Genomic DNA, 13707 nt, shown 5'->3' with positions numbered 1-13707 from the left:
AAGATTTCCTGATGCTTGTTCCAGCTTGCCTTTCCCTCCACCAGCTTGCCTGTTCACCCTTCACTCCTCATTTGTTTTCTCTCACGTGACCATGATGGTACCAGCACAGGTCCTCGTGGGCTTTGGTGCTGGTTTCATGGATATATGGTGATTGAGACTGGATCTTGCTTGTTGTGTGCTACCCTTTGAAGCAGGCTTGGGGGCTGCTGAAACTCCTCGTTTGGCTTCTTGGCTTGTTTCTTTCCTTAGGCTTCTTACTATCCTAAAAGTAGGGCTAGGTGACTTTTTTTCTGCAAGGTTGATGACAGAAAAAGAGGTCCATCATATTAATCAAGTTCATTCAGTAGTCCTTGAGAGACCTGCATGCTAGCCAGGTAGAAGTTGCCCTAACTTTCCAGACAGGTGGGAGGCAGGTATTAACAAGTAAACAAAACCAAGAAGAATTGTGAGTTGTAGACAGTACTGTGGACAGTACAGGACTATTGGCTTTGGGTATCTCCTTGAGACCTGTCTGAAGCGGTGGGGTCGAAAGTACGATCTGGAGAAGATAGGAGCCTGCCACTGATGAATTCAGGATAGGTGCAACATGCCAGAGGAGCAGCACCTACAAGGGCTCTGAGGGCCAGCTTAGGTTGGTTTGTAAGGGGGAGAGTGGGTGGCAGGAAGTCACAGGTATCTTTAGGCAGATATGCACACTTGGGCTCTGTGAGTACTGGGTTGGCTGGAGGATAAGCGATGGGATGTTGTGATTCTCGGACACAGAGACATTCACGCTAGCCCTCTGGAGGTGTGTGGCCATACCAGGTTTTGTGTTGTTTTTTGTTTGTTTGTTTGTTTTGTTTTGTTTTGTTTTTTCTCCTGGCTTTTCTGTGACCTTAGTCCTGTCACTTTCTGTTACCAGGCCTCAGATTCATGTGGGTGTTGGCTACCCTTTCCTTAAATTCTTTATGTTGTTTATGTTGCAGTCTTGGAGAATTGACTCTAGGGCCTCGTGTGTACTAGGTGAACACTATACTACTCTTTCCTGTAGAGCAGTGGGCTGAGGTGGAAATAGGGCTGGCAGGCAGTTCTGGCATGGCAGCAGTTAGTCAGTGTCTCTGTTTTGTAGTGTGACCAGTAGACACTGGCACACAGCATCTCTGGCTCCAGCCACAGAGTGGGAAGAAAGCATTCCTGAGTGGACAGCAGTAATGTCAAGTAAAGCATCCAGTCACAGAGCCAGTGAGCAGATAGAACCTGGCCACACTCTTTTCTTTGCTTGTCTTCTTACTCATTCTGCCCTTGATGTCACCTCAACCCCTCCTGCAGGGCGTCCTGGGCAGAAGGTAATACACACAATCAGGTTGGGACAGATTTTGTCTTTTTAGGAGAACTAAGGTTGCTATGGTTTGGCTCTCAGCTGTGCAGAAGAGTAGGTGCTGAAATTCTGATGATTTATTGTTTAAAGCTGACTTCAGAGAACCCAGCCCCTTCCCCTGAGCTTGCTGCTGAGCAGGTGTTGCTGGTCTTAGACCCATGTGGTGTCTTCTACCTTTTTCTTAGGTTCTTTCGTGTTGTTTTTGTTGCAGCATTGGACGATTGAACAAACTCTCCGCCACTGAGCCACACCCCTAGTTCTTTTTCTCTTATATTTTTGGTTGTGAGCCTAGCCTTTAATGGCTGAGCCATCTCTCCAGCCCTCCTTTTCTCAAAACAAGGGAATAGTAACTGATATCCTTAGAGCTCTCTAGAGATGCCATCTTAGTCTTATGTCTCCAGGAAGTGATTGTGTCTATACTTAGTGGGATCCACTAGAGCAACAGAAACCTGAGGGTCTTCTGTTCCCCTTTTCTCCTTTGGAACCAAGTGGGGCTTTTTCCCCCATGCAGATTTCTTAGATAAATGGAAGTGCTACTTACTCATTATTGTAAGTTCATCAATCATTTCTAACAGTTTTTTAAAGTACATAATAAAAGTTCCCATGACAACCAATAGCTTTTTGAGGAGTGTTTTCTAGGAGCCATAAGAGTCCATTGCATTCAGTCTGATTTCTCCAGCTGAGTCTTCCCTCTTCTTATCTCAAAATCTGCCTCAGAAGGCAATCTGGGGACACGAAGCAAACACTCTGGCAACAGATGTGTGTCATCTTCTTCCTGACAAGTCACCAGGCTGGAGACCCAGCTCTACTCCAAAGCCATCCACTGGGTGTGGGCAAATATCCCTGTGCTGATTGGAGCTGTTTGATGCACAAGAGGGCAGTGTTTGCTTACAGTCTCAGACAGGCGATCTTGTGCAGGTTCACAGGTCAGCATAGTTAGAATGACCTCAGATGTGTTCAAGACAAAATAAACTGTAAGCCATTCATGATGAGTTCTCATATATGCCTTTAAATACATGACCCTTTCAAAACCTTGCTGCTTGTTAGCCTTCTTTTCCCTAAAAAAGAAAAATATTGTTTCTTTCAATGTTTATTTTTAATTTTTTTTAATCAATGAAAATATGGTTTGCAAGTCTTGTAGGACAGTGGCAGAGGTTACATGGTGTTGCAGAAGCAAAACAACGGCTTTCTAATTAAAAACCAGATGGGCAGATTTTTGTTTGGAGCAAGGGGTCAAATGTATTCCCCCCCTCACATCAATGTAAAGATTATCTGCCTTAACTTTTAAAGTGTTTGAAGGTGTAGATGTCAGCCATCCACCCTTTATTCTTTTATACTCCTTTCCCCTCCCCCCCGCAAGGTGGCTTCCCTGCATCCTGGTGTTCCCTGAGATTGGCCATGCCCCCTTTTTATACAGGTTTGCCCATTTTCAGTTCTCCATTTTCAGTTCTTCAACTTTAGGCCAGAAGGACACACACTGGATGGAGCTTTTGCCCCTACCAGATCTCAGCTGCTACAGAACTGAGAGCCCCACCTCCTTCTATCAGTACCTCCTGATCTCAGGTGTTTCTAGGATGTTGGTGTCCAATAGAGTGGGCCAGGCCCCACTCACGGATGACATACTACAGGTGACAGAGCAGCATGAGGAAACAAAGGGAGACCAGGCATAGGAACGGCCATACCTTGTCTTGGCATCCCCATGGGAACCATCTGCCTCTTTTGAGGTGCCTGTGCATCCCAGATGAAGGCAGTTCTTGCATCAAGAGCATGTCCATGAAGCTCACGCACAGAGCAGAGGCCCTGACTGGTGTGAGTGTCGGGAGTAGTGAGGGCTGTTGAGGATAGAGACAAGGACCTGATTCCTGACTGGAGACAAGCCGGTTCTCTCCATATTGCTCATTTACTTGATGCCTTGAGCATGTCTGCTGGTTCTAAGTTATATTGCGGCAAAGCACAGTGAGTCCCACATGCAAAGGGCTGCCCACCACTTCAGTTTCCTGATAGCCATTAAGGAGACGGGCAATTCCAGCCTGGGCCCTGTATGAACTCAGATGTCTTCTTCTAGTCTTTTGTAATCATATCTTCCAATGAATATGTTTGTAAACGAGGTGCCACATTAGCGGTGGGGTAGGTATGGCATCCCGTGTGTCTTTAATTGATCCATGACTCTTAATTTAAATGTGAATGTGAAAGCACTGAGTGTAGTGTTAATGGGTGGCCTCCTCACTAGTTTTTCTTTGACCTACCTGACTTCTGCATGGATCTGGGTCTGAAAGAAAGATTTTGCTACATCGGGTTTGTAAAAAATTCCTGAAACAGAATTTTTGAAAAATTCTTGAGCCCTCAGTATCTAAAGGAGCCTCATTTATAAGGGGTAAGAAGTTGTTTCTGTGTGGCTCTGGGTGGTTTTGTCCTTTCACTCCCATAGTAGGGCTGGTAATCAGGACTGGGACCCATGATCGATGTAGTAATTTCCAGTTAGTTCTTGAATGCTATGTGGTTTTTTTCGGTCACTGTCAGCTGATAGTGGAGCAAAAATGAACTTGACCCTGCAACAAACAATATGTGGGCACACCAGAGAGACGTGGTGACAGAGATAAGATGTGCCTGTGAGAGAATGTTCTGGGTGCTGTCCTGTCTGGGATGTAGATGGACTTGGTCTGAAGAGGAGTTCTCTCCACAGGCATCGCTGTGCTCCTCTTGTATGTCTTGGTCAGCAAGAAGATTGTGCAATTTTGAGGCAGTTTTCAGTTTCCTGTTAGATCTTGAGGTCAGTTAATGTTCTGTGTTTGACTCACTCTATAAGCTTTGTGTGTTGTGCCTAAAGCACTGAGACCTGTTGGGAATCAGGGAAGGCAGGTCTACTTCTGGATCTTCACAGGGAGCAAAGAGGTGTGTGTGTGCAGTAGGCCTACGAATGAAGTCCAAAGACCTTAGATGGAAATGTTGGACAAGCCAGCCTGTGACCACAGAAAAGAGATTTCTGTAAAGTGCTTTCTTTACCAGATCAGGAGACATACCCTAGGTGTGTGTGAGAGTTAGCGGTAGCAACTGGGATGCCAGTAAATGGACACTGCGGTCCTCATCCCTGTCCCTGAGACCTGGAGCCTTGCAGGGTTTAGCACCAGAATATAGCTGCCTTTAGGGTTCTTGGGCCAGCCAGACATCCTTTCCCTCAGCACTGCTGGCAGCGGGAGAGAGCACTGACATGCAAGAGCAATGCTTCAGAGAAGGAAATGATTTTTTTTTTTTTAAGTGAAGAAGAGGAAGGGAAAATACATTCCCTGCTTTCCTTGGTTGTTGAGCAGGATGAAGGACAAAGCTTGTCTTTCCTGCCTGGTGTTTTCATTGGGATCCTTTCTTTTTCTTTCTCCTCTCCTCTCCTTTTCTTCTCTTCTTTTTTCCTCTTTCTTTCTTTTTTTTTCTCCTTCTCCTTCCCTCCTCTTCTCTCTCTCTCAGTCTCCTGGATCTCCCCTGCTTACCCCCTTTCCTTTCTCTTTTCCTGCTGGCCCTATAGAGACCTTACTTTTTTCTATGCTACTCCCTGGGGAACTCGGTATCATGTTCTGGAGATATCCTGATGCTGGGGTTGTTTTGTTTTGTGTGGTCTTGGTCTCCTCTCCAGCATGTATGGTGGATTTCAAGGGCCATTTCACATATGCCTGCCCTGTGCTGGCTTGTGCAGAGTTCTGTTTGTTGCTTTTCAAGTGTGCTCTTACACTTCCTGTGGATTAGCCAGGGTGGTGGATGGTTACAGGGTGATAGCAGAGTCAGTGAGCTTTGGGGGAGGCTGGATGTGGATGGGCTATACCTCTGGGTAAAGCAGGCCTGAGGTTCTGGGCCAGGTGGAGGCTCTCTGGAAGAACTGATTCAAAGTTGCTTGCCATTTAATGAGTCCCAGGTATATGAGCTCTGCCAGCCCTACACATGCAGGCTCTGGAAAGCCTGAAGGAAAAGACATGGTCGCATTTGGAGGAACGCCTTTTGCAGAGGGAAGCTTGCCAGGTCTTTCTTCTCTCAAAAGGAGGGAGGGAAACTTTATCATTTGGGAGCTCCTGATGGACACACAGTTCAGCCTTGGTACTGGCCCAGCTGTGTGCCCTGCCCTGCTCTGACTGGGGCTAGGGGCACCTTACTGTACTTATCTTCAAAATGGGAGAATAGGAGGCTGTCAGCCTCAGTTTTCTTATCTTCAAAATGGGAGAATAGGAGAGAGAGAGAGAGAGAGAGAGTGAGAGGAAGAGGAAGAGAAGAATCCCACTAGTGAAGCACTGTACATAGTGTTTGTCTAACTCAGTAAATTTATAACAGATATAATTTAGTTTTTAAATCCTTATCAGAATGTACTATAAAAATAAATCTTTGATAAAAGCTCCCTACCCTTTTGGTGGGAAGACATGCTAGATGAGCAGTGTTTGATGCCATGTGTAAGATACAGGTTTGTCTGTGCTTGAGGCTAAATTAACACATTTGAAGTCACGAATGTGGTTGGAGTTTAGGAAAGGAAGGCCATGGTGGCAGGCACCTTTACCTGCTGAGCCATTTCCTTGTCTCCTCTGTCTTTTTAAGGCTCAGTCTCACCACAGCTGCCCAGAAGATGCACATGGGCTGTTGGTGTGTGAAAAACCAGTGTGTTTGGTCTTTGGAGAGGCCAGTCTGCAGGGATCTCAGGCCTGTGTTACTTTGAAGCCTATAGGCACTGGTCATTGGAATGTGTGATGTAAGGAACATAACCTTTTTAAAAAATATTATGTGTGATATCAAAGAAGAGATTCCAACCACAAACAGAACAGCACAGAGCAGCATAAAGGCAAATGGTGTAGTTGGCAGACTTGAGGCTGAGGGCTGGGCAAACAGAATTTGAGTCCTGGCTTCAGTGTTTGTTAGTTGTGCGATCTCAAGTTGATTCTAAATTTGTTGGACCTCAACTTCATGGTCTTCAAAATCAAGAAAGAACCATTTTGAAGATGAGAAGACCTATATCTTTGTATACAGTATGAGCGTAGTAAACATAATTGCAGCCCCTGCTGCTCTTTTCATTACTATGATAAGGCTTTCTAGCCTCCTGGGACTGCCCATTGCCAGCTATAAGTGTGGAAGCATTTCTCCAAAACCCTGTAGGTTTGGTTTTTTTTTTTTTTTTTTCCCTGTAGTTTATATGAGTGCACTGAACCATGGGTCAATCTTGTAGACAGACTTACAAATGAATTTATATGAACAAATTTTGGGACTCTATTTTTCTCCTGATTTGCTATTTTAAAACCAGGTTTTTAGAAGCCCTTAATAGCTTAATATATAAGAGCTTAAACTAGGCCAGTGTTTGTAAGTGTAGTGAGGGTGAGGGTTTCATAAAACTTTGGGATGTTTTTCTAAAAGAGTAGTTCAATTAGGGACTAGCCGCTCCTCCAGGTTGCTGTTGATTTGCGGGACATACTCACATCCAGATGCATCAAATATAAAAGATGAATTTTAAAGCTTTTAACTATCACAAAGCGTTCAACCTTTATGCGGGTTTTAAGGCCTTGATGACTTTCAGTTGCCCACATTTGCATGTCTGTGAAGATTTTTGAAAATGAGGATGGTAAGGAACGTTTTAGGGATGGCAGGAACTCCTATCAGTTCATCAGATTCTGAAGAACCTCCCACGCACTTTCCTCTTGCATCCTGCGGCTTGCTTAAACCCAGCAGAAAGTCAGCCTACATTCTTTACAATTAGAAAGGCGTATTTTTTTTTTGTCAAATTTGTCTTAGAAGACAGGCTCATATATATCTATATATGTCTATATATATCTATGCATAGATATATATATGCACACACATCTATAAAAAATAGAAAGATTGATTTTACAGAGTGATGTGGAAGAAAGGCAGGCAGAAGAGAGCTAGGCACACGTTTGAATTTGAGAGAGTGCAGCTGTGAATGGTCAGCAGCACAGACTGTGGGTAACCTGCACATGCACACAGGAGAAACTGAGCAAGATGCAAGGCAGCCAGTGAAGCTGCTCCGAGTCAGTCACGTAATGCAGACTCATGGGCTGGGACTTCCCCGTGAAGATTTTATTATGTCTGAGGCAGGGCTTTTTAATCACCTTAAAGCATTGCCTCTTTTGGGAGATTTAAAATAGTCAAGCCACCTTACTTCCCTATGGTGAAATGCTACTTGTCTGAAAAAATTTGCAGCACGCAAAGTGAAACTGGAAGTTGTTGGAATAATCAGTCTGGACCCTGGTGCTGAGAACTGTAAGTTTGCTTCCCTAGTGGCCGCCACCAGCTTTCGAGTCCTAGAAGTTTAGCTCCTGCTTAGTGTGTTTAGCTCAGACTTAGTGTATGATGAAGTTTCTGAATGAAGTTTCTTTGTGGATCCAGAGAATGCATAGAAGATGAAATCCAAGGACAAAATGGCATGTGTCGATCAGTGGTTCAGAAATTCATGTTGAGTTTGTACAGCTCTAACAGAGTTCAGATGGACTTTCTTTTCCTGTGCTGTCAAATCTTGCTATTCTACGGCAGACACCAGGCTTCTCTGCTTGTGCTGGCATTGTTACTCGCTGGTCCCCATTGTTACTGTACATGTTATTTTATCCTCGTGGTTCTGTTGTTACATGCTTTGGATATTTGGTTTGAAAAGAGTCACTTGTGATTAGCGTGGCGTGCAGCTGAACGGGGAAGAAAAGCTGGGATTTTACATACATTTCTAGGCATTTTCGTTGGAACACAGGCAAGTAAGATGCTTGTTTTTACATGCTAGACAGGGTGGGAATCACAGCTACAATTTTGAACTGTTCTTTTGAAATAAAAGTTGAACCAACACTGTTTCAGTTTCCGGAATGAGTGGGACCTGTGTCTGATGCATATTGTATTGAAGCTGCGTCTCCTCCCAAGGTGGACAAAACATGTTCTGTGTGCAGAAACGTGAGCTGCTGCCTGTATTGGGAGGAAGGGAAAGAGGAAGCTGTTTGTAAAACTACTTAAAATAAATTTGAGGGGTCAAACATGGAACACAGTCACAAAAGGGAAAGGAAAAAATGCCTTGGGTCAGTTGCACTGGAATAGCACAGGCATTCACACTGGCTAGAGGGCTGTGTGTTTCTTGCTAATAAGATACAATTGGAGTAGATAATATTTGAGTATCTATGGCTAGATCTCACTGCCTCTGTATCAGGGAAATTAACCTAAAGGGCCATGTTTTAAAAGTTTGATTTGGGAGAACAGATGTCATTTGGAAGAGAGATGGCAGGCTGTTTTCCTCCTTGTGGGAGCTTGCTCAGTCCCAGCCTTCTAAGTGGCACCTTGTGTCAGACTAGGCTATGGCTCAGGCAGAAAGCAGGCTTGCGTTAGCATTTTATTTAAAAGCGATCAGTACTTTTAAATTAAACATGCAAAGTTATCTTGGTGAGGCATTGAGGCTGCTGGGTTATCGAATTTGGCCCTCAGTTTAGCCAGTTCAGCAGGGATGGGGGTGGGATCTAAAGCAATTAATATGCAAGCACACTTGAGTCAGCAAGGTGGTAGGTTACTGTCTTATCAGGGCAGAGAGAATCTTTCTCAAGATTTACACTTTTTTCTTTTTCTTTTCTTTTCTTTCTTTTTTTTTTTTTTTTTTTTTGCAGGTAGATTAAAAACCTATTGTTTGAGATTCATATTTGAAGGTAGCCAACTCAGGGTGCCTGATTTTAGCCAACCAAGCAGGTAGGAGGGGAAATATCTTCTATCTGATGCTTGCATGATGCCCAACACTGAGAAGAACTGATGTTTTGGTTATTTGTGATTTTCTCTCTTTGCTCACATTGTTTGGGCAGAAATTTTATTGCTGCTGAAAAGTACTCACTGAACTAGCTGACCAGAGCAGCTGTGGTGAGACTAAGCCTTAAAAAGACAAATTGGGGAGACAAGGACATGGCTCATCAGGTAAAGGTGTCTGCCACCACGCCTGAGTTCAATACCTAGGCTGCACATAGTGGCAGGAGAGACCTGACTTTCTCATATTGTCTTCCAACCTCTACGTGTACACTATGGATGGCATGTGTGCAGACACATATACATACACAATAAATAAGTAAATGCAATAAATGTATAAAATGACAAATTTAAAAGGACTTGAATATGGGGTTGAGTTCGCTGTGCCCTGTAAGGTCACTCACACACACCTCACACACACACACACACACACACACACACACACACACACACACCTCTCCCACCTGCTTTACCCACATGGTAATTCATGAGGCATGCTGTGCATTTTTTCGTCGTACATGGTGGCTGTGCTGTAGTGTGGGCAAAGAGCCTGCTTCACACTGTTTCTTGCCCTTTACACTGGAAAGTAAGATTGTACGTATGCACAACACTGTGATGATGCCAAGTGCAAGATCCGAGATCCCGTACTAGTGCAGCCTGGGAAATGTTGCTTGGCTCAAGCAGACAGAAACACTGGCCTCTGAAAAATCTTTGTGACTTCAAAATGAACAAATTAGAGTTCCTGGAATGGTGCAGCTCTTTGTTCTGTATGTTTGAGGGTAACCACAACAGAGGGCCAGATTTTATCCAGCAAAGCACCAGGAGGAAATAGGTGGACACTCTTCCCTTTTGGAGGTTTAGCTTGGATCATTGGCTTAAATTTGGGGATTTGGGGATTTTCGGGTGGCAGTTCCCTTTGGTAAGAAGCATGGAGCTCTGGCTGCTTCAGGACATGGCTCTGGGATGTATGGCTGAATGACCTTGGCTTTTGGAAGGTGACATAGGGACTTAGCCTGGGCATGAGTGGGTGTGTGGCTGGCTCCCTGGAAAAGGGTCTCCAGGGTTTCCTGTGGGGCTATGCCTTTTCCATTTAATGCCACAGCCCTTCTACTTCAGATGAAGGATAAAATACTTGGGAGAATAGCTTTCATTGTTCCCATTCCCGAACCCTTTTCTGTATGTGGAGAGCTTTCTGAGTTTGTCTGTTTGTTTTCTGTCCTCCCATCTCGACCCACAGCCTGTGCCGACATTCTTCTGAGCAGATCACATGCTCCTGGCAGGCAGTAGGCATTCTGAACTCTTTTTGTGCTTCCAGCCATGGTTCTTAGTTCTCAAGGAAGACCTCCAGCTTCTATCCTGACTTAGGAGAGAACCAAACCAAAACAAGAAGCCTTGACATAAAATGGAAGTAAAACTTGGCAGCAGCCGGCACAGGCTACGATAAGGAGTTTTGAAGGCTCTCCTTTGAAGGGTCTTTCTTGTTGGAGAGCCACTCACTGCTGCTCCACAGCTTGGGTGGGGGCAGGAAGAGGCCTCAGTACTCTTAGTCTGGGGTTTTCAAATTTAGAGATGTGCAAGGAATAAGGAAGAGAATGCAAGCAGCACAGGGGTGACTCATGCTTAAGGGCTTTCTTCCCTGAGCGAAGGTGTCCACGTTGCCCTGTGGACAGAAGCGGGCTGCTGTAGCCATTGCTCTTTGTCTGTTAATGTCACCACAGACTTTAGGAGGACAAATGTGTTTCTGTCTTGCACAAAAGAAGTAAAGGGGGCAATGGATGATAACTACCCCAAACTCAGTAGTAGAAGAGAGATCCATCCAAGATTTGTTTGTTTGCTCTTACCTGCTGGGTTTCTAGTTAGCTAATGTATGTAGATGTTAGACAGTTCAAGTGTACTAGCATGGATATAAAGAGAGAGAAGGTTCTGTCTTCTTGTCTTGGAGCCCTAGGTTCCTAATTTTCCCTTGCTAGGTATGTGCGTTACATACATGGTTCTGGTGACTTTGAGGTGATACACTTCAGTGGGCAGCAGCCACACTGTGCATCTCTATGATGGCACTGTCCTCTCTGTAGCTGACCTGTGAGGTATCATTTGCTGCTTTTAGCAGTGCTGGTTACTTCTTTTGCACTGTTTTGTCCTCTTCTGCATACAGAGCCCCTGTGCAGACTCTACTGACTTTTCTTCTCAGAGAAGCCAAAGGGCTCCCACCATCCTGCTGCCAGCAGAGGCCCTGACAACCTCTAGACAGCTGCTGAGGGAGGCTGGTCACTGCTCAGAAGCAGAGTCAGAGAGGAGGAGCAGGGGAAACAATTTCTCGCTGAGTTGTCCAGACTAACTTTGGATAACCAGGGTCAAGCAGTCCTCTTGTCTCAGCCCCCTGAGTGCAGGAACTGCAGATTTGTGCCATGTGCCTGGATGCAATGTTCCCCCTCCTAGGGCCCTATAGTCTTGTTCTTTGTTGAAATCCCACTGATCTGGGCGTGAATTCCAGTTACATATATATCCTCTGTTTATATGTAACCATATATATGTGAGCTGAGCCATCTTGGGCAGATGACGCAACCTTCCTGAGCTTTCGGCTAAGCCTGAGTAAACAGGGTGTTCGGGTCTGCCTGTTGGGATTGGTAGAGGCAGGGTGACCAGACCTGCCAGTTTTCACTGCTGACCCATTCTTCTCATCTGATCCTCTGAACCTCTGATAGGTCAGACTTAGTTCCTGCCTTCTAACTGGCATGTGACTTGAAATCTGAAAAGTGGGACCCCCGCTCCCCCCATCTGTGGGCTCCAAGTTGTCAGTACTAGAGGAGACTCTGCTTCTGTCAGTTCAGAGCTGACAGTGCAAGCCAATGGAGTCTCTGTCCCATAGGTCTGAAGCTTTGTCCTACATTTCCTCAGCAGAAAGGCTGGAGTGTTGCTTCTTGAGTTGAAGAGAAACCTGAACCGTGGCTGGGCTCCGTTGGAGGCCCTTTGCCTAGTGTGAGCAGAGCCTAGTTCCAGCCCCAACACCATGAGGGAAGGAGAGGAGGATAGATTACTGAGAGGAAGATCCCTCATCTCTGCTGGGCAGAGTGCTGTCTGTGTCACTCTAGCCCCTCACATGGCACACAGCAAACTCTCTACGTGCAATTACTGGGTTTCTAAAATTATTATTCATTTGTCTTACCCATGCACTACTAGAGAGAACATGTTCATAGGGCAGCCTGGATAAAGTCACTTTGTACCCCTTGTGTGAGAAGTAATTACGTGGAGCATTACCTTAAGTGAAGTTGGTGGCGGGGCCTTCTGAGGCTTCTCCGTGCTGAGAGGCTATTGGAGCATGCTGTGGGAGCAGTGGTGCACCCCAGCTGCATGCAGCTCCCAGTCACTTTTTTTCCTTAAGAAGTATGTTTTGTTGTTAAGATTTATTTCATTTTATGTGTGTAAGTATTTAGTCCTCATGTATGTATGTGCACCATGTGTATTCCTTGTGCCTGTAGAAGCTAGAAGAGGGCATTGGATTCCCTGGAACTGGAGTTAAGGATGGATATCAGTCATCATGTGGGAACTGGGAACTAAAGCTGGGTCCTCTGCAAGAGAAGCCAGTGCTCTGAATCACTCAACCATCTCCAGCTACTCTGGGCCTCTCTCAGTGTTCCCAGAGAGGTGCCAAGTTGGGAGACGTCACGTGAGGTCTTCACACCTGTTTCTAATGTGTCCTTCAGAGTAAAAAAAAATGTGGTATAATATGCATAGCAGAACCTCCTTTTTAAGCATTTAAAATAAAAATGTTGTTGTATGTGTGCATACGTATGCATGCTTGTGCACAATGTGTACGAGTTTACTTGAGTGCTTGTGTATGTGTGTGTTTGTGTGTACATGAGCATGCGTGAATACACAAATGTATTATGGAGCGATTGTGAGGTCAGAGGACAATTTTGTGGAGTTGGTTCTGTCCCCCTTACCTGAATTCTGGGAATGGAACTCAGGTCTGCCGGTTTTAAGGAAGTGCTTTGCCTACTGAGCTGTCTTGCTGGCTTCTTTTTAGTCATTTCTACATGCTCATTGATTTTCATAGTATTTTGTGACCATCACTGCCACCCATTATCCACACTTTTCCATTTTCCAAGCTGCACTTAGCACTAATTTTCTATTTCCCCACTCCTAGCCTCTGGCACCAACCATTCTACTTCGTATGGACCTAACTACACAGGAACCTCACATGAGTGAAATCAGTGGTATTTTACCTTTGTGACTGGATTACTTTACTTAGCATAATGTCTTCAAGTTTATCCATATTGTAGCATGTGTCAGAACTTTTTCCTTATTAAACACATAAGTACCTCTCAGGATATTTATTTATAACCAGCTCTATAGGTTTTTTTTTTTTTTTTTTGGTCTTGTTTTGCTTTGATTAAATTACGTTTCTCATGTTATCGCTTGATCTTTGGAATGTTACTAGTCATGATGTAGTCTTCTGATCCTGTTTAAAATGAAGGGCAACATTATTTATAATAGTCAAGCGAAAGTAATCCGAGTGTGTATCAACTGATGAATGCAGTTTTTAAAATGTGGTGTATCAGTAAAAAGGAATATTACTCAGCTTTAAAAAGGAATGGGCCTGTGAATAGTCAGAT

The 13707-nt window shown here is 44.6% G+C and overlaps 1 protein-coding gene across 2 annotated transcripts in view; it reads left to right on the top strand.

The window, feature by feature from the left end:
- Eefsec (eukaryotic elongation factor, selenocysteine-tRNA specific) overlaps nt 1-13707 on the top strand; it is a 197277-nt gene that overhangs the window by 12500 nt on the left and 171070 nt on the right. The window lies entirely within an intron of this gene.

This window comes from Meriones unguiculatus, chromosome 5 (assembly GCF_030254825.1).
Source record: "Meriones unguiculatus strain TT.TT164.6M chromosome 5, Bangor_MerUng_6.1, whole genome shotgun sequence".
Classification (NCBI taxonomy): Eukaryota; Metazoa; Chordata; class Mammalia; order Rodentia; family Muridae; genus Meriones; species Meriones unguiculatus.
The sequence above is the reverse complement of the archived record's forward strand: the minus strand, read 5'-3'. Positions and strand labels throughout refer to the sequence as shown.